Here is a 20,199-nt window from a genome sequence, read left to right as displayed (position 1 = left end):
CCACCATCCAATCGGCAGCGCCGGACCCACACCAAACATTCACCAAACTACTCAGCCGGCAGCCTACCACAATTATTCCATTCTTTCCGCATCCGCACACTTCCTTCTTTTTAACTCCTTTTCACTACCGCACAGGTTAATCGCCGCACGTCCCCCGCCGGCAAACATTACTCCTTTGCCTACTGCATGCAGGCTTCTCTTAACGACCCTCTGTTATCAACTCCGCTAACAGCCACAAAATCTCCGCCGCACGAAGCCCACTGGTAGCTGCTGAATCACATGCTTCCCCAAAACGTCGCGCTGTCAGAACACTGGGAGCTACACACACCAACAAGTCCATACTGCAGGCTGCAGCCAGAACAATTTTCTACATTCAAACATCGACGGCCTCTTCTCTCTAAAAATTCACCAGACCGCTTCTACCACCAGCAAAGAAGTTTCCATCCCTAATTCCTCTGTGATTCCCACTAACCTAAACATTAAGCTGGCATTGAAGGGTGTGAATTACCCCGGCCAATCTGTTCTTTTAAATACAGCTTTTAGCAAGTTTTGAAAGGAGAAGAGCAGAACTTGCTATGCCAATAATATCGAGTCTTCTGTGGCGAAGTGGTTTTTGCATAGAAAACAAAGCGCTCAGTTGAAGAAGAATAATATCAGTACTTTGTTTAAAACTGTGTGTAAAAAGCTGTCTCTTTATCATTAACAATAAGTTGTAAAACGTGAATGGGGAGTGACAGTCTTCAAGTTTGTGAGAAGATCGCGCCCTGGTGGAATAAAGGCACGAACAGCTTACAGCACCTAGAATTACCAGGAAGTATTTAGAGTAAAACGTGTGTAAAAGCTGCCTTCATGAATGAGAGAAAAAAGAAATATAAAAAATAGTAAAATAGAAGGGGAGTGATAGATTTAAATTAATCGTGAGGTGGAGTGCCCCCTGTATAAAGTAAAAGTGAGAAAAGCTTACAGCACGTGGTATTCCCAGGCAGTCTCCCATCAAAGTACTAACAAGACCCTACCCCACTTAGCTTCCGAGATCAGACGAGATCGGGCGTGTTCAGGGTGGTATGGCCATAAGCGAGAGCGGCGAACAAAAACAGCCCTTTTGCATTACACGCCTCTATACATGCCAGTTAGTCCCATTGGATCCTACTCCTGTTTTTTTTTTTTTTTTTATCTGACTCACACTGCAGCCCCACCATCCAATCGGCAGCGCCGGACCCACACCAAACATTCACCAAACTACTCAGCCGGCAGCCTACCACAATTATTCCATTCTTTCCGCATCCGCACACTTCCTTCTCTCTAACTCCTTTTCACTACCGCACAGGTTAATCGCCGCACGTCCCCCGCCGGCAAACATTACTCCTTTGCCTACTGCATGCAGGCTTCTCTTAACGACCCTCTGTTATCAACTCCGCTAACAGCCACAAAATCTCCACCGCACGAAGCCCACTGGTAGCTGCTGAATCACATGCTTCCCCAAAACGTCGCGCTGTCAGAACACTGGGAGCTACACACACCAACAAGTCCATACTGCAAGCTGCAGCCAGAACAATTTTCTACATTCAAACATCGACGGCCTCTTCTCTCTAAAAATTCAGCAGACCGCTTCTACCACCAGCAAAGAAGTTTCCATCCCTAATTCCTCTGTGATTCCCACTAACCTAAACATTAAGCTGGCATTGAAGGGTGTGAATTACCCCGGCCAATCTGTTCTTTTAAATACAGCTTTTAGCAAGTTTTGAAAGGAGAAGAGCAGAACTTGCTATGCCAATAATATCGAGTCTTCTGTGGCGAAGTGGTTTTTGCATAGAAAACAAAGCGGTCAGTTGAAGAGGAATAATATCAGTACTTTGTTTAAAACTGTGTGTAAAAAGCTGTCTCTTTATCATTAACAATAAGTTGTAAAACGTGAATGGGGAGTGACAGTCTTCAAGTTTGTGAGAAGATCGCGCCCTGGTGGAATAAAGGCACGGACAGCTTACAGCACCTAGAATTACCAGGAAGTATTTAGAGTAAAACGGTGTGTAAAAGCTGCCTTTATGAATGAGAGAAAAAAAAATATATATATAAAATAGTAAAATGGAAGGGGAGTGATAGATTTAAATAAATCGTGAAGTGGAGCGCCCCCTGTATAAAGTAAAAGTGAGAAAAGCTTACAGCACCTGGTATGCCCAGGTGGTCTCCCATCCAAGTACTAACCAGAACCTACCCTCCTTAGCTTCCGAGATCAGACGAGATCGGGCGTGTTCAGGGTGGTATGGCCGTAAGCGAAAGATGCTACCAAAAACAGCCCTTTTGCATTACACGCGTCTATACATGCCAGTTAGTCCCATTGGATCCTACTCCTGCTTTTTTTTTTTTTTTATCTGACTCACACTGCAGCACCACCATCCAATCGGCAGCGCCGGACCCACACCAAACATTCACCAAACTACTCAGCCGGCAGCCTACCACAATTATTCCATTCTTTCCGCATCCGCACACTTCCTTCTTTTTAACTCCTTTTCACTACCGCACAGGTTAATCGCCGCACGTCCCCCGCCGGCAAACATTACTCCTTTGCCTTCTGCATGCAGGCTTCTCTTAATGACCCTCTGTTATCAACTCCGCTAACAGCCACAAAATCTCCGCCGCACGAAGCCCACTGGTAGCTGCTGAATCACATGCTTCCCCAAAACGTCGCGCTGTCAGAACACTGGGAGCTACACACACCAACAAGTCCATACTGCAGGCTGCAGCCAGACCTATTTTCTACATTCAAACATCGACGGCCTCTTCTCTCTAAAAATTCACCAGACCGCTTCTACCACCAGCAAAGAAGTTTCCATCCCTAATTCCTCTGTGATTCCCACTAACCTAAACATTAAGCTGGCATTGAAGGGTGTGAATTACCCCGGCCAATCTGTTCTTTTAAATACAGCTTTTAGCAAGTTTTGAAAGGAGAAGAGCAGAACTTGCTATGCCAATAATATCGAGTCTTCTGTGGCGAAGTGGTTTTTGCATAGAAAACAAAGCGGTCAGTTGAAGAGGAATAATATCAGTACTTTGTTTAAAACTGTGTGTAAAAAGCTGTCTCTTTATCATTAACAATAAGTTGTAAAACGTGAATGGGGAGTGACAGTCTTCAAGTTTGTGAGAAGATCGCGCCCTGGTGGAATAAAGGCACGAACAGCTTACAGCACCTAGAATTACCAGGAAGTATTTAGAGTAAAACGGTTTCTAAAAGCTGCCTTTATGAATGAGAGAAAAAAAATATATATATATAAAATAGTAAAATGGAAGGGGATTGATAGATTTAAATTAATCGTGAAGTGGAGCGCCCCCTGTATAAAGTAAAAGTGAGAAAAGCTTACAGCACCTGGTATTCCCAGGTGGTCTCCCATCCAAGTACTAACCAGACCCTACCCTGCTTAGCTTCCAAGATCAGACGAGATCGGGCGTGTTCAGGGTGGTATGGCCGTAAGCGAGAGATGCTACCAAAAACAGCCCTTTTGCATTACACGCCTCTATACATGCCAGTTGGTCCCATTGGATCCTACTAATGTTCTTTTTTTTTATTTTTAATCTGACTCACACTGCAGCCCCACCATCCAATCGGCAGCGCCGGACCCACACCAAACATTCACCAAACTACTCAGCCGGCAGCCTACCACAATTATTCCATTCTTTCCGCATCCGCTCACTTCCTTCTTTTTAACTCCTTTTCACTACCGCACAGGTTAATCGCCGCACGTCCCCCGCCGGCAAACATTACTCCTTTGCCTACTGCATGCAGGCTTCTCTTAACGACCCTCTGTTATCAACTCCGCTAACAGCCACAAAATCTCCGCCGCACGAAGCCCACTGGTAGCTGCTGAATCACATGCTTCCCCAAAACGTCGCGCTGTCAGAACACTGGGAGCTACACACACCAACAAGTCCATACTGCAGGCTGCAGCCAGAACAATTTTCTACATTCAAACATCGACGGCCTCTTCTCTCTAAAAATTCACCAGACCGCTTCTACCACCAGCAAAGAAGTTTCCATCCCTAATTCCTCTGTGATTCCCACTAACCTAAACATTAAGCTGGCATTGAAGGGTGTGAATTACCCCGGCCAATCTGTTCTATTAAATACAGCTTTTAGCAAGTTTTGAAAGGAGAAGAGCAGAACTTGCTATGCCAATAATATCGAGTCTTCTGTGGCGAAGTGGTTTTTGCATAGAAAACAAAGCGCTCAGTTGAAGAAGAATAATATCAGTACTTTGTTTAAAACTGTGTGTAAAAAGCTGTCTCTTTATCATTAACAATAAGTTGTAAAACGTGAATGGGGAGTGACAGTCTTCAAGTTTGTGAGAAGATCGCGCCCTGGTGGAATAAAGGCACGAACAGCTTACAGCACCTAGAATTACCAGGAAGTATTTAGAGTAAAACGTGTGTAAAAGCTGCCTTTATGAATGAGAGAAAAAAGAAATATAAAAAATAGTAAAATAGAAGGGGAGTGATAGATTTAAATTAATCGTGAGGTGGAGTGCCCCCTGTATAAAGTAAAAGTGAGAAAAGCTTACAGCACGTGGTATTCCCAGGCAGTCTCCCATCCAAGTACTAACAAGACCCTACCCCACTTAGCTTCCGAGATCAGACGAGATCGGGCGTGTTCAGGGTGGTATGGCCATAAGCGAGAGCGGCGAACAAAAACAGCCCTTTTGCATTACACGCCTCTATACATGCCAGTTAGTCCCATTGGATCCTACTCCTGTTTTTTTTTTTTTTTTTTATCTGACTCACACTGCAGCCCCACCATCCAATCGGCAGCGCCGGACCCACACCAAACATTCACCAAACTACTCAGCCGGCAGCCTACCACAATTATTCCATTCTTTCCGCATCCGCACACTTCCTTCTCTTTAACTCCTTTTCACTACCGCACAGGTTAATCGCCGCACGTCCCCCGCCGGCAAACATTACTCCTTTGCCTACTGCATGCAGGCTTCTCTTAACGACCCTCTGTTATCAACTCCGCTAACAGCCACAAAATCTCCGCCGCACGAAGCCCACTGGTAGCTGCTGAATCACATGCTTCCCCAAAACGTCGCGCTGTCAGAACACTGGGAGCTACACACACCAACAAGTCCATACTGCAAGCTGCAGCCAGAACAATTTTCTACATTCAAACATCGACGGCCTCTTCTCTCTAAAAATTCAGCAGACCGCTTCTACCACCAGCAAAGAAGTTTCCATCCCTAATTCCTCTGTGATTCCCACTAACCTAAACATTAAGCTGGCATTGAAGGGTGTGAATTACCCTGGCCAATCTGTTCTTTTAAATACAGCTTTTAGCAAGTTTTGAAAGGAGAAGAGCAGAACTTGCTATGCCAATAATATCGAGTCTTCTGTGGCGAAGTGGTTTTTGCATAGAAAACAAAGCGGTCAGTTGAAGAGGAATAATATCAGTACTTTGTTTAAAACTGTGTGTAAAAAGCTGTCTCTTTATCATCAACAATAAGTTGTAAAACGTGAATGGGGAGTGACAGTCTTCAAGTTTGTGAGAAGATCGCGCCCTGGTGGAATAAAGGCACGAACAGCTTACAGCACCTAGAATTACCAGGAAGTATTTAGAGTAAAACGGTTTCTAAAAGCTGCCTTTATGAATGAGAGAAAAAAAAATTATATATATAAAATAGTAAAATGGAAGGGGATTGATAGATTTAAATTAATCGTGAAGTGGAGCGCCCCCTGTATAAAGTAAAAGTGAGAAAAGCTTACAGCACCTGGTATTCCCAGGTGGTCTCCCATCCAAGTACTAACCAGACCCTACCCTGGTTAGCTTCCAAGATCAGACAAGATCGGGCGTGTTCAGGGTGGTATGGCCGTAAGCGAGAGATGCTACCAAAAACAGCCCTTTTGCATTACACGCCTCTATACATGCCAGTTGGTCCCATTGGATCCTACTAATGTTCTTTTTTTTTTTTTATCTGACTCACACTGCAGCCCCACCATCCAATCGGCAGCGCCGGACCCACACCAAACATTCACCAAACTACTCAGCCGGCAGCCTACCACAATTATTCCATTCTTTCCGCATCCGCACACTTCCTTCTTTTTAACTCCTTTTCACTACCGCACAGGTTAATCGCCGCACGTCCCCCGACGGCAAACATTACTCCTTTGCCTACCTCATGCAGGCTTCTCTTAACGACCCTCTGTTATCAACTCCGCTAACAGCCACAAAATCTCCGCCGCACGAAGCCCACTGGTAGCTGCTGAATCACATGCTTCCCCAAAACGTCGCGCTGTCAGAACACTGGGAGCTACACACACCAACAAGTCCATACTGCAGGCTGCAGCCAGAACAATTTTCTACATTCAAACATCGACGGCCTCTTCTCTCTAAAAATTCACCAGACCGCTTCTACCACCAGCAAAGAAGTTTCCATCCCTAATTCCTCTGTGATTCCCACTAACCTAAACATTAAGCTGGCATTGAAGGGTGTGAATTACCCCGGCCAATCTGTTCTTTTAAATACAGCTTTTAGCAAGTTTTGAAAGGAGAAGAGCAGAACTTGCTATGCCAATAATATCGAGTCTTCTGTGGCGAAGTGGTTTTTGCATAGAAAACAAAGCGGTCAGTTGAAGAGGAATAATATCAGTACTTTGTTTAAAACTGTGTGTAAAAAGCTGTCTCTTTATCATTAACAATAAGTTGTAAAACGTGAATGGGGAGTGACAGTCTTCAAGTTTGTGAGAAGATCGCGCCCTGGTGGAATAAAGGCACGGACAGCTTACAGCACCTAGAATTACCAGGAAGTATTTAGAGTAAAACGGTGTGTAAAAGCTGCCTTTATGAATGAGAGAAAAAAAAATATATATATATAAAATAGTAAAATGGAAGGGGAGTGATAGATTTAAATTAATCGTGAAGTGGAGCGCCCCCTGTATAAAGTAAAAGTGAGAAAAGCTTACAGCACCTGGTATTCCCAGGTGGTCTCCCATCCAAGTACTAACCAGAACCTACCTTGCTTAGCTTCCGAGATCAGACGATATCGGGCGTGTTCAGGGTGGTATGGCCATAAGCGAGAGACGTAACCAAAAACAGTCCTTTTGCATTACACGCGTCTATACATGCCAGTTAGTCCCATTGGATCCTACTCCTGGTTTTTTTTTTTTTTTATCTGACTCACACTGCAGCACCACCATCCAATCGGCAGCGCCGGACCCACACCAAACATTCACCAAACTACTCAGCCGGCAGCCTACCACAATTATTCCATTCTTTCCGCATCCGCACACTTCCTTCTTTTTAACTCCTTTTCACTACCGCACAGGTTAATCGCCGCACGTCCCCCGACGGCAAACATTACTCCTTTGCCTACCTCATGCAGGCTTCTCTTAACGACCCTCTGTTATCAACTCCGCTAACAGCCACAAAATCTCCGCCGCACGAAGCCCACTGGTAGCTGCTGAATCACATGCTTCCCCAAAACGTCGCGCTGTCAGAACACTGGGAGCTACACACACCAACAAGTCCATACTGCAGGCTGCAGCCAGAACAATTTTCTACATTCAAACATCGACGGCCTCTTCTCTCTAAAAATTCACCAGACCGCTTCTACCACCAGCAAAGAAGTTTCCATCCCTAATTCCTCTGTGATTCCCACTAACCTAAACATTAAGCTGGCATTGAAGGGTGTGAATTACCCCGGCCAATCTGTTCTTTTAAATACAGCTTTTAGCAAGTTTTGAAAGGAGAAGAGCAGAACTTGCTATGCCAATAATATCGAGTCTTCTGTGGCGAAGTGGTTTTTGCATAGAAAACAAAGCGGTCAGTTGAAGAGGAATAATATCAGTACTTTGTTTAAAACTGTGTGTAAAAAGCTGTCTCTTTATCATTAACAATAAGTTGTAAAACGTGAATGGGGAGTGACAGTCTTCAAGTTTGTGAGAAGATCGCGCCCTGGTGGAATAAAGGCACGGACAGCTTACAGCACCTAGAATTACCAGGAAGTATTTAGAGTAAAACGATGTGTAAAAGCTGCCTTTATGAATGAGAGAAAAAAAAATATATATATATAAAATAGTAAAATGGAAGGGGAGTGATAGATTTAAATTAATCGTGAAGTGGAGCGCCCCCTGTATAAAGTAAAAGTGAGAAAAGCTTACAGCACCTGGTATTCCCAGGTGGTCTCCCATCCAAGTACTAACCAGAACCTACCCTGCTTAGCTTCCGAGATCAGACGATATCGGGCGTGTTCAGGGTGGTATGGCCATAAGCGAGAGACGCGACCAAAAACAGTCCTTTTGCATTACACGCGTCTATACATGCCAGTTAGTCCCATTGGATCCTACTCCTGGTTTTTTTTTTTTTTATCTGACTCACACTGCAGCACCACCATCCAATCGGCAGCGCCGGACCCACACCAAACATTCACCAAACTACTCAGCCGGCAGCCTACCACAATTATTCCATTCTTTCCGCATCCGCACACTTCCTTCTCTTTAACTCATTTTCACTACCGCACAGGTTAATCGCCGCACGTCCCCCGCCGGCAAACATTACTCCTTTGCCTACTGCATGCAGGCTTCTCTTAACGACCCTCTGTTATCAACTCCGCTAACAGCCACAAAATCTCCGCCGCACGAAGCCCACTGGTAGCTGCTGAATCACATGCTTCCCCAAAACGTCGCGCTGTCAGAACACTGGGAGCTACACACACCAACAAGTCCATACTGCAGGCTGCAGCCAGAACAATTTTCTACATTCAAACATCGACGGCCTCTTCTCTCTAAAAATTCACCAGACCGCTTCTACCACCAGCAAAGAAGTTTCCATCCCTAATTCCTCTGTGATTCCCACTAACCTAAACATTAAGCTGGCATTGAAGGGTGTGAATTACCCCGGTCAATCTGTTCTTTTAAATACAGCTTTTAGCAAGTTTTGAAAGGAGAAGAGCAGAACTTGCTATGCCAATAATATCGAGTCTTCTGTGGCGAAGTGGTTTTTGCATAGAAAACAAAGCGGTCAGTTGAATAGGAATAATATCAGTACTTTGTTTAAAACTGTGTGTAAAAAGCTGTCTCTTTATCATTAACAATAAGTTGTAAAACGTGAATGGGGAGTGACAGTCTTCAAGTTTGTGAGAAGATCGCGCCCTGGTGGAATAAAGGCACGGACAGCTTACAGCACCTAGAATTACCAGGAAGTATTTAGAGTAAAACGGTGTGTAAAAGCTGCCTTTATGAATGAGAGAAAAAAAAAATATATATATAAAATAGTAAAATGGAAGGGGAGTGATAGATTTAAATTAATCGTGAAGTGGAGCGCCCCCTGTATAAAGTAAAAGTGAGAAAAGCTTACAGCACCTGGTATTCCCAGGTGGTCTCCCATCCAAGTACTAACCAGAACCTACCCTGCTTAGCTTCCGAGATCAGACGATATCGGGCGTGTTCAGGGTGGTATGGCCATAAGCGAGAGACGTGACCAAAAACAGTCCTTTTGCATTACACGCGTCTATACATGCCAGTTAGTCCCATTGGATCCTACTCCTGGTTTTTTTTTTTTTTTTATCTGACTCACACTGCAGCACCACCATCCAATCGGCAGCGCCGGACCCACACCAAACATTCACCAAACTACTCAGCCGGCAGCCTACCACAATTATTCCATTCTTTCCGCATCCGCACACTTCCTTCTTTTTAACTCCTTTTCACTACCGCACAGGTTAATCGCCGCACGTCCCCCGACGGCAAACATTACTCCTTTGCCTACCTCATGCAGGCTTCTCTTAACGACCCTCTGTTATCAACTCCGCTAACAGCCACAAAATCTCCGCCGCACGAAGCCCACTGGTAGCTGCTGAATCACATGCTTCCCCAAAACGTCGCGCTGTCAGAACACTGGGAGCTACACACACCAACAAGTCCATACTGCAGGCTGCAGCCAGAACAATTTTCTACATTCAAACATCGACGGCCTCTTCTCTCTAAAAATTCACCAGACCGCTTCTACCACCAGCAAAGAAGTTTCCATCCCTAATTCCTCTGTGATTCCCACTAACCTAAACATTAAGCTGGCATTGAAGGGTGTGAATTACCCCGGCCAATCTGTTCTTTTCAATACAGCTTTTAGCAAGTTTTGAAAGGAGAAGAGCAGAACTTGCTATGCCAATAATATCGAGTCTTCTGTGGCGAAGTGGTTTTTGCATAGAAAACAAAGCGGTCAGTTGAAGAGGAATAATATCAGTACTTTGTTTAAAACTGTGTGTAAAAAGCTGTCTCTTTATCATTAACAATAAGTTGTAAAACGTGAATGGGGAGTGACAGTCTTCAAGTTTGTGAGAAGATCGCGCCCTGGTGGAATAAAGGCACGGACAGCTTACAGCACCTAGAATTACCAGGAAGTATTTAGAGTAAAACGGTGTGTAAAAGCTGCCTTTATGAATGAGAGAAAAAAATATATATATATAAAATAGTAAAATGGAAGGGGAGTGATAGATTTAAATTAATCGTGAAGTGGAGCGCCCCCTGTATAAAGTAAAAGTGAGAAAAGCTTACAGCACCTGGTATTCCCAGGTGGTCTCCCATCCAAGTACTAACCAGAACCTACCCTGCTTAGCTTCCGAGATCAGACGATATCGGGCGTGTTCAGGGTGGTATGGCCATAAGCGAGAGACGCGACCAAAAACAGCCCTTTTGCATTACACGCGTCTATACATGCCAGTTAGTCCCATTGGATCCTACTCCTGGTTTTTTTTTTTTTTTATCTGACTCACACTGCAGCACCACCATCCAATCGGCAGCGCCGGACCCACACCAAACATTCACCAAACTACTCAGCCGGCAGCCTACCACAATTATTCCATTCTTTCCGCATCCGCACACTTCCTTCTTTTTAACTCCTTTTCACTACCGCACAGGTTAATCGCCGCACGTCCCCCGACGGCAAACATTACTCCTTTGCCTACCTCATGCAGGCTTCTCTTAACGACCCTCTGTTATCAACTCCGCTAACAGCCACAAAATCTCCGCCGCACGAAGCCCACTGGTAGCTGCTGAATCACATGCTTCCCCAAAACGTCGCGCTGTCAGAACACTGGGAGCTACACACACCAACAAGTCCATACTGCAGGCTGCAGCCAGACCTATTTTCTACATTCAAACATCGACGGCCTCTTCTCTCTAAAAATTCACCAGACCGCTTCTACCACCAGCAAAGAAGTTTCCATCCCTAATTCCTCTGTGATTCCCACTAACCTAAACATTAAGCTGGCATTGAAGGGTGTGAATTACCCCGGCCAATCTGTTCTATTAAATACAGCTTTTAGCAAGTTTTGAAAGGAGAAGAGCAGAACTTGCTATGCCAATAATATCGAGTCTTCTGTGGCGAAGTGGTTTTTGCAATGAAAACAAAGCGGTCAGTTGAAGAGGAATAATATCAGTACTTTGTTTAAAACTGTGTGTAAAAAGCTGTCTCTTTATCATTAACAATAAGTTGTAAAACGTGAATGGGGAGTGACAGTCTTCAAGTTTGTGAGAAGATCGCGCCCTGGTGGAATAAAGGCACGGACAGCTTACAGCACCTAGAATTACCAGGAAGTATTTAGAGTAAAACGGTGTGTAAAAGCTGCCTTTATGAATGAGAGAAAAAAAAATATATATATAAAATAGTAAAATGGAAGGGGAGTGATAGATTTAAATAAATCGTGAAGTGGAGCGCCCCCTGTATAAAGTAAAAGTGAGAAAAGCTTACAGCACCTGGTATTCCCAGTCGGTCTCCCATCCAAGTACTAACCAGACCCTACCCTGCTTGGCTTCCGAGATCAGATGAGATCGGGCGTGTTCAGGGTGGTATGGCCATAAGCAAGAGACGCGACCAAAAACAGCCCTTTTGCATTACACGCGTCTATACATGCCAGTTAGTCCCATTGGATCCTACTCCTGGTTTTTTTTTTTTTTTTTTCTGACTCACACTGCAGCACCACCATCCAATCGGCAGCGCCGGACCCACACCAAACATTCACCAAACTACTCAGCCGGCAGCCTACCACAATTATTCCATTCTTTCCGCATACGCACACTTCCTTCTTTTTAACTCCTTTTCACTACCGCACAGGTTAATCGCCGCACGTCCCCCGCCGGCAAACATTACTCCTTTGCCTACCGCATGCAGGCTTCTCTTAACGACCCTCTGTTATCAACTCCGCTAACAGCCACAAAATCTCCGCCGCACGAAGCCCACTGGTAGCTGCTGAATCACATGCTTCCCCAAAACGTCGCGCTGTCAGAACACTGGGAGCTACACACACCAACAAGTCCATACTGCAGGCTGCAGCCAGAACAATTTTCTACATTCAAACATCGACGGCCTCTTCTCTCTAAAAATTCACCAGACCGCTTCTACCACCAGCAAAGAAGTTTCCATCCCTAATTCCTCTGTGATTCCCACTAACCTAAACATTAAGCTGGCATTGAAGGGTGTGAATTACCCCGGCCAATCTGTTCTTTTAAATACAGCTTTTAGCAAGTTTTGAAAGGAGAAGAGCAGAACTTGCTATGCCAATAATATCGAGTCTTCTGTGGCGAAGTGCTTTTTGCATAGAAAACAAAGCGGTCAGTTGAAGAGGAATAATATCAGTACTTTGTTTAAAACTGTGTGTAAAAAGCTGTCTCTTTATCATTAACAATAAGTTGTAAAACGTGAATGGGGAGTGACAGTCTTCAAGTTTGTGAGAAGATCGCGCCCTGGTGGAATAAAGGCACGGACAGCTTACAGCACCTAGAATTACCAGGAAGTATTTAGAGTAAAACGGTGTGTAAAAGCTGCCTTTATGAATGAGAGAAAAAAAAAATATATATATAAAATAGTAAAATGGAAGGGGAGTGATAGATTGAAATTAATCGTGAAGTGGAGCGCCCCCTGTATAAAGTAAAAGTGAGAAAAGCTTACAGCACCTGGTATTCCCAGGTGGTCTCCCATCCAAGTACTAACCAGAACCTACCCTGCTTAGCTTCCGAGATCAGACGATATCGGGCGTGTTCAGGGTGGTATGGCCATAAGCGAGAGACGTGACCAAAAACAGTCCTTTTGCATTACACGCGTCTATACATGCCAGTTAGTCCCATTGGATCCTACTCCTGGTTTTTTTTTTTTTTATCTGACTCACACTGCAGCACCACCATCCAATCGGCAGCGCCGGACCCACACCAAACATTCACCAAACTACTCAGCCGGCAGCCTACCACAATTATTCCATTCTTTCCGCATACGCACACTTCCTTCTTTTTAACTCCTTTTCACTACCGCACAGGTTAATCGCCGCACGTCCCCCGCCGGCAAACATTACTCCTTTGCCTACCGCATGCAGGCTTCTCTTAACGACCCTCTGTTATCAACTCCGCTAACAGCCACAAAATCTCCGCCGCACGAAGCCCACTGGTAGCTGCTGAATCACATGCTTCCCCAAAACGTCGCGCTGTCAGAACACTGGGAGCTACACACACCAACAAGTCCATACTGCAGGCTGCAGCCAGAACAATTTTCTACATTCAAACATCGACGGCCTCTTCTCTCTAAAAATTCACCAGACCGCTTCTACCACCAGCAAAGAAGTTTCCATCCCTAATTCCTCTGTGATTCCCACTAACCTAAACATTAAGCTGGCATTGAAGGGTGTGAATTACCCCGGCCAATCTGTTCTTTTAAATACAGCTTTTAGCAAGTTTTGAAAGGAGAAGAGCAGAACTTGCTATGCCAATAATATCGAGTCTTCTGTGGCGAAGTGCTTTTTGCATAGAAAACAAAGCGGTCAGTTGAAGAGGAATAATATCAGTACTTTGTTTAAAACTGTGTGTAAAAAGCTGTCTCTTTATCATTAACAATAAGTTGTAAAACGTGAATGGGGAGTGACAGTCTTCAAGTTTGTGAGAAGATCGCGCCCTGGTGGAATAAAGGCACGGACAGCTTACAGCACCTAGAATTACCAGGAAGTATTTAGAGTAAAACGGTGTGTAAAAGCTGCCTTTATGAATGAGAGAAAAAAAATATATATATATAAAATAGTAAAATGGAAGGGGAGTGATAGATTGAAATTAATCGTGAAGTGGAGCGCCCCCTGTATAAAGTAAAAGTGAGAAAAGCTTACAGCACCTGGTATTCCCAGGAGGTCTCCCATCCAAGTACTAACCAGACCCTACCCTGCTTGGCTTCCGAGATCAGATGAGATCGGGCGTGTTCAGGGTGGTATGGCCATAAGCAAGAGACGTGACCAAAAACAGCCCTTTTGCATTACACGCGTCTATACATGCCAGTTAGTCCCATTGGATCCTACTCCTGGTTTTTTTTTTTTTTTTTTCTGACTCACACTGCAGCACCACCATCCAATCGGCAGCGCCGGACCCACACCAAACATTCACCAAACTACTCAGCCGGCAGCCTACCACAATTATTCCATTCTTTCCGCACACGCACACTTCCTTATTTTTAAATCCTTTTCACTACCGCACAGGTTAATCGCCGCACGTCCCCCGCCGGCAAACATTACTCCTTTGCCTACCGCATGCAGGCTTCTCTTAACGACCCTCTGTTATCAACTCCGCTAACAGCCACAAAATCTCCGCCGCACGAAGCCCACTGGTAGCTGCTGAATCACATGCTTCCCCAAAACGTCGCGCTGTCAGAACACTGGGAGCTACACACACCAACAAGTCCATACTGCAGGCTGCAGCCAGAACAATTTTCTACATTCAAACATCGACGGCCTCTTCTCTCTAAAAATTCACCAGACCGCTTCTACCACCAGCAAAGAAGTTTCCATCCCTAATTCCTCTGTGATTCCCACTAACCTAAACATTAAGCTGGCATTGAAGGGTGTGAATTACCCCGGCCAATCTGTTCTTTTAAATACAGCTTTTAGCAAGTTTTGAAAGGAGAAGAGCAGAACTTGCTATGCCAATAATATCGAGTCTTCTGTGGCGAAGTGGTTTTTGCATAGAAAACAAAGCGGTCAGTTGAAGAGGAATAATATCAGTACTTTGTTTAAAACTGTGTGTAAAAAGCTGTCTCTTTATCATTAACAATAAGTTGTAAAACGTGAATGGGGAGTGACAGTCTTCAAGTTTGTGAGAAGATCGCGCCCTGGTGGAATAAAGGCACGGACAGCTTACAGCACCTAGAATTACCAGGAAGTATTTAGAGTAAAACGGTGTGTAAAAGCTGCCTTTATGAATGAGAGAAAAAAAAATATATATATAAAATAGTAAAATGGAAGGGGAGTGATAGATTTAAATTAATCGTGAAGTGGAGCGCCCCCTGTATAAAGTAAAAGTGAGAAAAGCTTACAGCACCTGGTATTCCCAGGTGGTCTCCCATCCAAGTACTAACCAGAACCTACCCTGCTTAGCTTCCGAGATCAGATGAGATCGGGCGTGTTCAGGGTGGTATGGCCATAAGCAAGAGACGTGACCAAAAACAGCCCTTTTGCATTACACGCGTCTATACATGCCAGTTAGTCCCATTGGATCCTACTCCTGGTTTTTTTTTTTTTTTTTTCTGACTCACACTGCAGCACCACCATCCAATCGGCAGCGCCGGACCCACACCAAACATTCACCAAACTACTCAGCCGGCAGCCTACCACAATTATTCCATTCTTTCCGCACACGCACACTTCCTTCTTTTTAACTCCTTTTCACTACCGCACAGGTTAATCGCCGCACGTCCCCCGCCGGCAAACATTACTCCTTTGCCTACCGCATGCAGGCTTCTCTTAACGACCCTCTGTTATCAACTCCGCTAACAGCCACAAAATCTCCGCCGCACGAAGCCCACTGGTAGCTGCTGAATCACATGCTTCCCCAAAACGTCGCGCTGTCAGAACACTGGGAGCTACACACACCAACAAGTCCATACTGCAGGCTGCAGCCAGAACAATTTTCTACATTCAAACATCGACGGCCTCTTCTCTCTAAAAATTCACCAGACCGCTTCTACCACCAGCAAAGAAGTTTCCATCCCTAATTCCTCTGTGATTCCCACTAACCTAAACATTAAGCTGGCATTGAAGGGTGTGAATTACCCCGGCCAATCTGTTCTTTTAAATACAGCTTTTAGCAAGTTTTGAAAGGAGAAGAGCAGAACTTGCTATGCCAATAATATCGAGTCTTCTGTGGCGAAGTGGTTTTTGCATAGAAAACAAAGCGGTCAGTTGAAGAGGAATAATATCAGTACTTTGTTTAAAACTGTGTGTAAAAAGCTGTCTCTTTATCATTAACAATAAGTTGTAAAACGTGAATGGGGAGTGACAGTCTTCAAGTTTGTGAGAAGATCGCGCCCTGGTGGAATAAAGGCACGGACAGCTTACAGCACCTAGAATTACCAGGAAGTATTTAGAGTAAAACGGTGTGTAAAAGCTGCCTTTATGAATGAGAGAAAAAAAAATATATATATAAAATAGTAAAATGGAAGGGGAGTGATAGATTTAAATTAATCGTGAAGTGGAGCGCCCCCTGTATAAAGTAAAAGTGAGAAAAGCTTACAGCACCTGGTATTCCCAGGTGGTCTCCCATCCAAGTACTAACCAGAACCTACCCTGCTTAGCTTCCGAGATCAGACGATATCGGGCGTGTTCAGGGTGGTATGGCCATAAGCGAGAGACGCGACAAAAAACAGCCCTTTTGCATTACACGCGTCTATACATGCCAGTTAGTCCCATTGGATCCTACTCCTGGTTTTTTTTTTTTTTTTATCTGACTCACACTGCAGCACCACCATCCAATCGGCAGCGCCGGACCCACACCAAACATTCACCAAACTACTCAGCCGGCAGCCTACCACAATTATTCCATTCTTTCCGCATCCGCACACTTCCTTCTTTTTAACTCCTTTTCACTACCGCACAGGTTAATCGCCGCACGTCCCCCGACGGCAAACATTACTCCTTTGCCTACCTCATGCAGGCTTCTCTTAACGACCCTCTGTTATCAACTCCGCTAACAGCCACAAAATCTCCGCCGCACGAAGCCCACTGGTAGCTGCTGAATCACATGCTTCCCCAAAACGTCGCGCTGTCAGAACACTGGGAGCTACACACACCAACAAGTCCATACTGCAGGCTGCAGCCAGAACAATTTTCTACATTCAAACATCGACGGCCTCTTCTCTCTAAAAATTCACCAGACCGCTTCTACCACCAGCAAAGAAGTTTCCATCCCTAATTCCTCTGTGATTCCCACTAACCTAAACATTAAGCTGGCATTGAAGGGTGTGAATTACCCCGGCCAATCTGTTCTTTTAAATACAGCTTTTAGCAAGTTTTGAAAGGAGAAGAGCAGAACTTGCTATGCCAATAATATCGAGTCTTCTGTGGCGAAGTGGTTTTTGCATAGAAAACAAAGCGGTCAGTTGAAGAGGAATAATATCAGTACTTTGTTTAAAACTGTGTGTAAAAAGCTGTCTCTTTATCATTAACAATAAGTTGTAAAACGTGAATGGGGAGTGACAGTCTTCAAGTTTGTGAGAAGATCGCGCCCTGGTGGAATAAAGGCACGGACAGCTTACAGCACCTAGAATTACCAGGAAGTATTTAGAGTAAAACGGTGTGTAAAAGCTGCCTTTATGAATGAGAGAAAAAAAAATATATATATAAAATAGTAAAATGGAAGGGGAGTGATAGATTTAAATTAATCGTGAAGTGGAGCGCCCCCTGTATAAAGTAAAAGTGAGAAAAGCTTACAGCACCTGGTATTCCCAGGTGGTCTCCCATCCAAGTACTAACCAGAACCTACCCTGCTTAGCTTCCGAGATCAGACGATATCGGGCGTGTTCAGGGTGGTATGGCCATAAGCGAGAGACGCGACCAAAAACAGCCCTTTTGCATTACACGCGTCTATACATGCCAGTTAGTCCTATTGGATCCTACTCCTGGTTTTTTTTTTTTTTTATCTGACTCACACTGCAGCACCACCATCCAATCGGCAGCGCCGGACCCACACCAAACATTCACCAAACTACTCAGCCGGCAGCCTACCACAATTATTCCATTCTTTCCGCATCCGCACACTTCCTTCTTTTTAACTCCTTTTCACTACCGCACAGGTTAATCGCCGCACGTCCCCCGACGGCAAACATTACTCCTTTGCCTACCTCATGCAGGCTTCTCTTAACGACCCTCTGTTATCAACTCCGCTAACAGCCACAAAATCTCCGCCGCACGAAGCCCACTGGTAGCTGCTGAATCACATGCTTCCCCAAAACGTCGCGCTGTCAGAACACTGGGAGCTACACACACCAACAAGTCCATACTGCAGGCTGCAGCCAGACCTATTTTCTACATTCAAACATCGACGGCCTCTTCTCTCTAAAAATTCACCAGACCGCTTCTACCACCAGCAAAGAAGTTTCCATCCCTAATTCCTCTGTGATTCCCACTAACCTAAACATTAAGCTGGCATTGAAGGGTGTGAATTACCCCGGCCAATCTGTTCTTTTAAATACAGCTTTTAGCAAGTTTTGAAAGGAGAAGAGCAGAACTTGCTATGCCAATAATATCGAGTCTTCTGTGGCGAAGTGGTTTTTGCATAGAAAACAAAGCGGTCAGTTGAAGAGGAATAATATCAGTACTTTGTTTAAAACTGTGTGTAAAAAGCTGTCTCTTTATCATTAACAATAAGTTGTAAAACGTGAATGGGGAGTGACAGTCTTCAAGTTTGTGAGAAGATCGCGCCCTGGTGGAATAAAGGCACGGACAGCTTACAGCACCTAGAATTACCAGGAAGTATTTAGAGTAAAACGGTGTGTAAAAGCTGCCTTTATGAATGAGAGAAAAAAAAATATATATATAAAATAGTAAAATGGAAGGGGAGTGATAGATTTAAATTAATCGTGAAGTGGAGCGCCCCCTGTATAAAGTAAAAGTGAGAAAAGCTTACAGCACCTGGTATTCCCAGGTGGTCTCCCATCGAAGTACTAACCAGAACCTACCCTCCTTAGCTTCCGAGATCAGACGAGATCGGGCGTGTTCAGGGTGGTATGGCCGTAAGCGAAAGATGCTACCAAAAACAGCCCTTTTGCATTACACGCGTCTATACATGCCAGTTAGTCCCATTGGATCCTACTCCTGCTTTTTTTTTTTTTTATCTGACTCACACTGCAGCACCACCATCCAATCGGCAGCGCCGGACCCACACCAAACATTCACCAAACTACTCAGCCGGCAGCCTACCACAATTATTCCATTCTTTCCGCATCCGCACACTTCCTTCTTTTTAACTCCTTTTCACTACCGCACAGGTTAATCGCCGCACGTCCCCCGCCGGCAAACATTACTCCTTTGCCTACTGCATGCAGGCTTCTCTTAACGACCCTCTGTTATCAACTCCGCTAACAGCCACAAAATCTCCGCCGCACGAAGCCCACTGGTAGCTGCTGAATCACATGCTTCCCCAAAACGTCGCGCTGTCAGAACACTGGGAGCTACACACACCAACAAGTCCATACTGCAGGCTGCAGCCAGAACAATTTTCTACATTCAAACATCGACGGCCTCTTCTCTCTAAAAATTCACCAGACCGCTTCTACCACCAGCAAAGAAGTTTCCATCCCTAATTCCTCTGTGATTCCCACTAACCCAAACATTAAGCTGGCATTGAAGGGTGTGAATTACCCCGGCCAATCTGTTCTTTTAAATACAGCTTTTAGCAAGTTTTGAAAGGAGAAGAGCAGAACTTGCTATGCCAATAATATCGAGTCTTATGTGGCGACGTGCTTTTTGCATAGAAAACAAAGCGGTCAGTTGAAGAGGAATAATATCAGTACTTTGTTTAAAACTGTGTGTAAAAAGCTGTCTCTTTATCATTAACAATAAGTTGTAAAACGTGAATGGGGAGTGACAGTCTTCAAGTTTGTGAGAAGATCGCGCCCTGGTGGAATAAAGGCACGAACAGCTTACAGCACCTAGAATTACCAGGAAGTATTTAGAGTAAAACGGTGTGTAAAAGCTGCCTTTATGAATGAAAGAAAAATAAAAATATATATAAAATAGTAAAATGGAAGGGGAGTGATAGATTTAAATTAATCGTGAAGTGGAGCGCCCCCTGTATAAAGTAAAAGTGAGAAAAGCTTACAGCACCTGGTATTCCCAGGTGGTCTCCCATCCAAGTACTAACCAGAACCTACCCTGCTTAGCTTCCGAGATCAGACGATATCGGGCGTGTTCAGGGTGGTAT

General features: G+C 44.6%; 15 non-coding genes and 2 pseudogenes across 15 annotated transcripts in view; all 17 read right to left on the bottom strand.

Annotated features, from left to right (window-relative positions):
- Window positions 1-957: 957 nt before the first annotated feature.
- Window positions 958-1,076, bottom strand: LOC125731727 (5S ribosomal RNA; annotated as a pseudogene).
- A 1,077-nt stretch (window positions 1,077-2,153) lies between these two features.
- LOC125728899 (5S ribosomal RNA) lies at window positions 2,154-2,272 on the bottom strand. Its single transcript, XR_007389465.1, has one exon. It is a non-coding gene; the product is annotated as a 5S ribosomal RNA (ribosomal RNA).
- A 1,077-nt stretch (window positions 2,273-3,349) lies between these two features.
- Window positions 3,350-3,468, bottom strand: LOC125733530 (5S ribosomal RNA). Its single transcript, XR_007392873.1, has one exon. It is a non-coding gene; the product is annotated as a 5S ribosomal RNA (ribosomal RNA).
- Window positions 3,469-4,543: 1,075 nt separating this feature from the next.
- Window positions 4,544-4,662, bottom strand: LOC125731660 (5S ribosomal RNA; annotated as a pseudogene).
- Window positions 4,663-5,741: 1,079 nt separating this feature from the next.
- LOC125736528 (5S ribosomal RNA) lies at window positions 5,742-5,860 on the bottom strand. Its single transcript, XR_007395806.1, has one exon. It is a non-coding gene; the product is annotated as a 5S ribosomal RNA (ribosomal RNA).
- Window positions 5,861-6,938: 1,078 nt separating this feature from the next.
- Window positions 6,939-7,057, bottom strand: LOC125731031 (5S ribosomal RNA). The gene has a single exon (XR_007391321.1). It is a non-coding gene; the product is annotated as a 5S ribosomal RNA (ribosomal RNA).
- A 1,078-nt stretch (window positions 7,058-8,135) lies between these two features.
- Window positions 8,136-8,254, bottom strand: LOC125736927 (5S ribosomal RNA). Its single transcript, XR_007396194.1, has one exon. It is a non-coding gene; the product is annotated as a 5S ribosomal RNA (ribosomal RNA).
- A 1,076-nt stretch (window positions 8,255-9,330) lies between these two features.
- On the bottom strand, window positions 9,331-9,449 carry LOC125736926 (5S ribosomal RNA). The gene has a single exon (XR_007396193.1). It is a non-coding gene; the product is annotated as a 5S ribosomal RNA (ribosomal RNA).
- Window positions 9,450-10,526: 1,077 nt separating this feature from the next.
- LOC125736925 (5S ribosomal RNA) lies at window positions 10,527-10,645 on the bottom strand. The gene has a single exon (XR_007396192.1). It is a non-coding gene; the product is annotated as a 5S ribosomal RNA (ribosomal RNA).
- A 1,076-nt stretch (window positions 10,646-11,721) lies between these two features.
- On the bottom strand, window positions 11,722-11,840 carry LOC125734266 (5S ribosomal RNA). Its single transcript, XR_007393585.1, has one exon. It is a non-coding gene; the product is annotated as a 5S ribosomal RNA (ribosomal RNA).
- Window positions 11,841-12,918: 1,078 nt separating this feature from the next.
- On the bottom strand, window positions 12,919-13,037 carry LOC125736923 (5S ribosomal RNA). Its single transcript, XR_007396190.1, has one exon. It is a non-coding gene; the product is annotated as a 5S ribosomal RNA (ribosomal RNA).
- A 1,076-nt stretch (window positions 13,038-14,113) lies between these two features.
- Window positions 14,114-14,232, bottom strand: LOC125733029 (5S ribosomal RNA). Its single transcript, XR_007392387.1, has one exon. It is a non-coding gene; the product is annotated as a 5S ribosomal RNA (ribosomal RNA).
- Window positions 14,233-15,309: 1,077 nt separating this feature from the next.
- LOC125733804 (5S ribosomal RNA) lies at window positions 15,310-15,428 on the bottom strand. Its single transcript, XR_007393140.1, has one exon. It is a non-coding gene; the product is annotated as a 5S ribosomal RNA (ribosomal RNA).
- Window positions 15,429-16,505: 1,077 nt separating this feature from the next.
- On the bottom strand, window positions 16,506-16,624 carry LOC125736922 (5S ribosomal RNA). The gene has a single exon (XR_007396189.1). It is a non-coding gene; the product is annotated as a 5S ribosomal RNA (ribosomal RNA).
- Window positions 16,625-17,701: 1,077 nt separating this feature from the next.
- LOC125736921 (5S ribosomal RNA) lies at window positions 17,702-17,820 on the bottom strand. Its single transcript, XR_007396188.1, has one exon. It is a non-coding gene; the product is annotated as a 5S ribosomal RNA (ribosomal RNA).
- A 1,076-nt stretch (window positions 17,821-18,896) lies between these two features.
- Window positions 18,897-19,015, bottom strand: LOC125736276 (5S ribosomal RNA). The gene has a single exon (XR_007395559.1). It is a non-coding gene; the product is annotated as a 5S ribosomal RNA (ribosomal RNA).
- Window positions 19,016-20,090: 1,075 nt separating this feature from the next.
- The window catches only part of LOC125736359 (5S ribosomal RNA), a 119-nt gene continuing 10 nt past the window's right edge, over window positions 20,091-20,199 (bottom strand). Inside the window, exon 1 of the ribosomal RNA XR_007395639.1 lies at window positions 20,091-20,199. This exon is cut by the window's right edge and continues 10 nt beyond it. This is a non-coding gene — a ribosomal RNA (5S ribosomal RNA).

This window comes from Brienomyrus brachyistius, chromosome 2, assembly GCF_023856365.1.
Source record: "Brienomyrus brachyistius isolate T26 chromosome 2, BBRACH_0.4, whole genome shotgun sequence".
Classification (NCBI taxonomy): domain Eukaryota; kingdom Metazoa; phylum Chordata; class Actinopteri; order Osteoglossiformes; family Mormyridae; genus Brienomyrus; species Brienomyrus brachyistius.
Note: the sequence above shows the minus strand (reverse complement) of the source record. Positions and strands in the feature narration are given on the sequence as shown.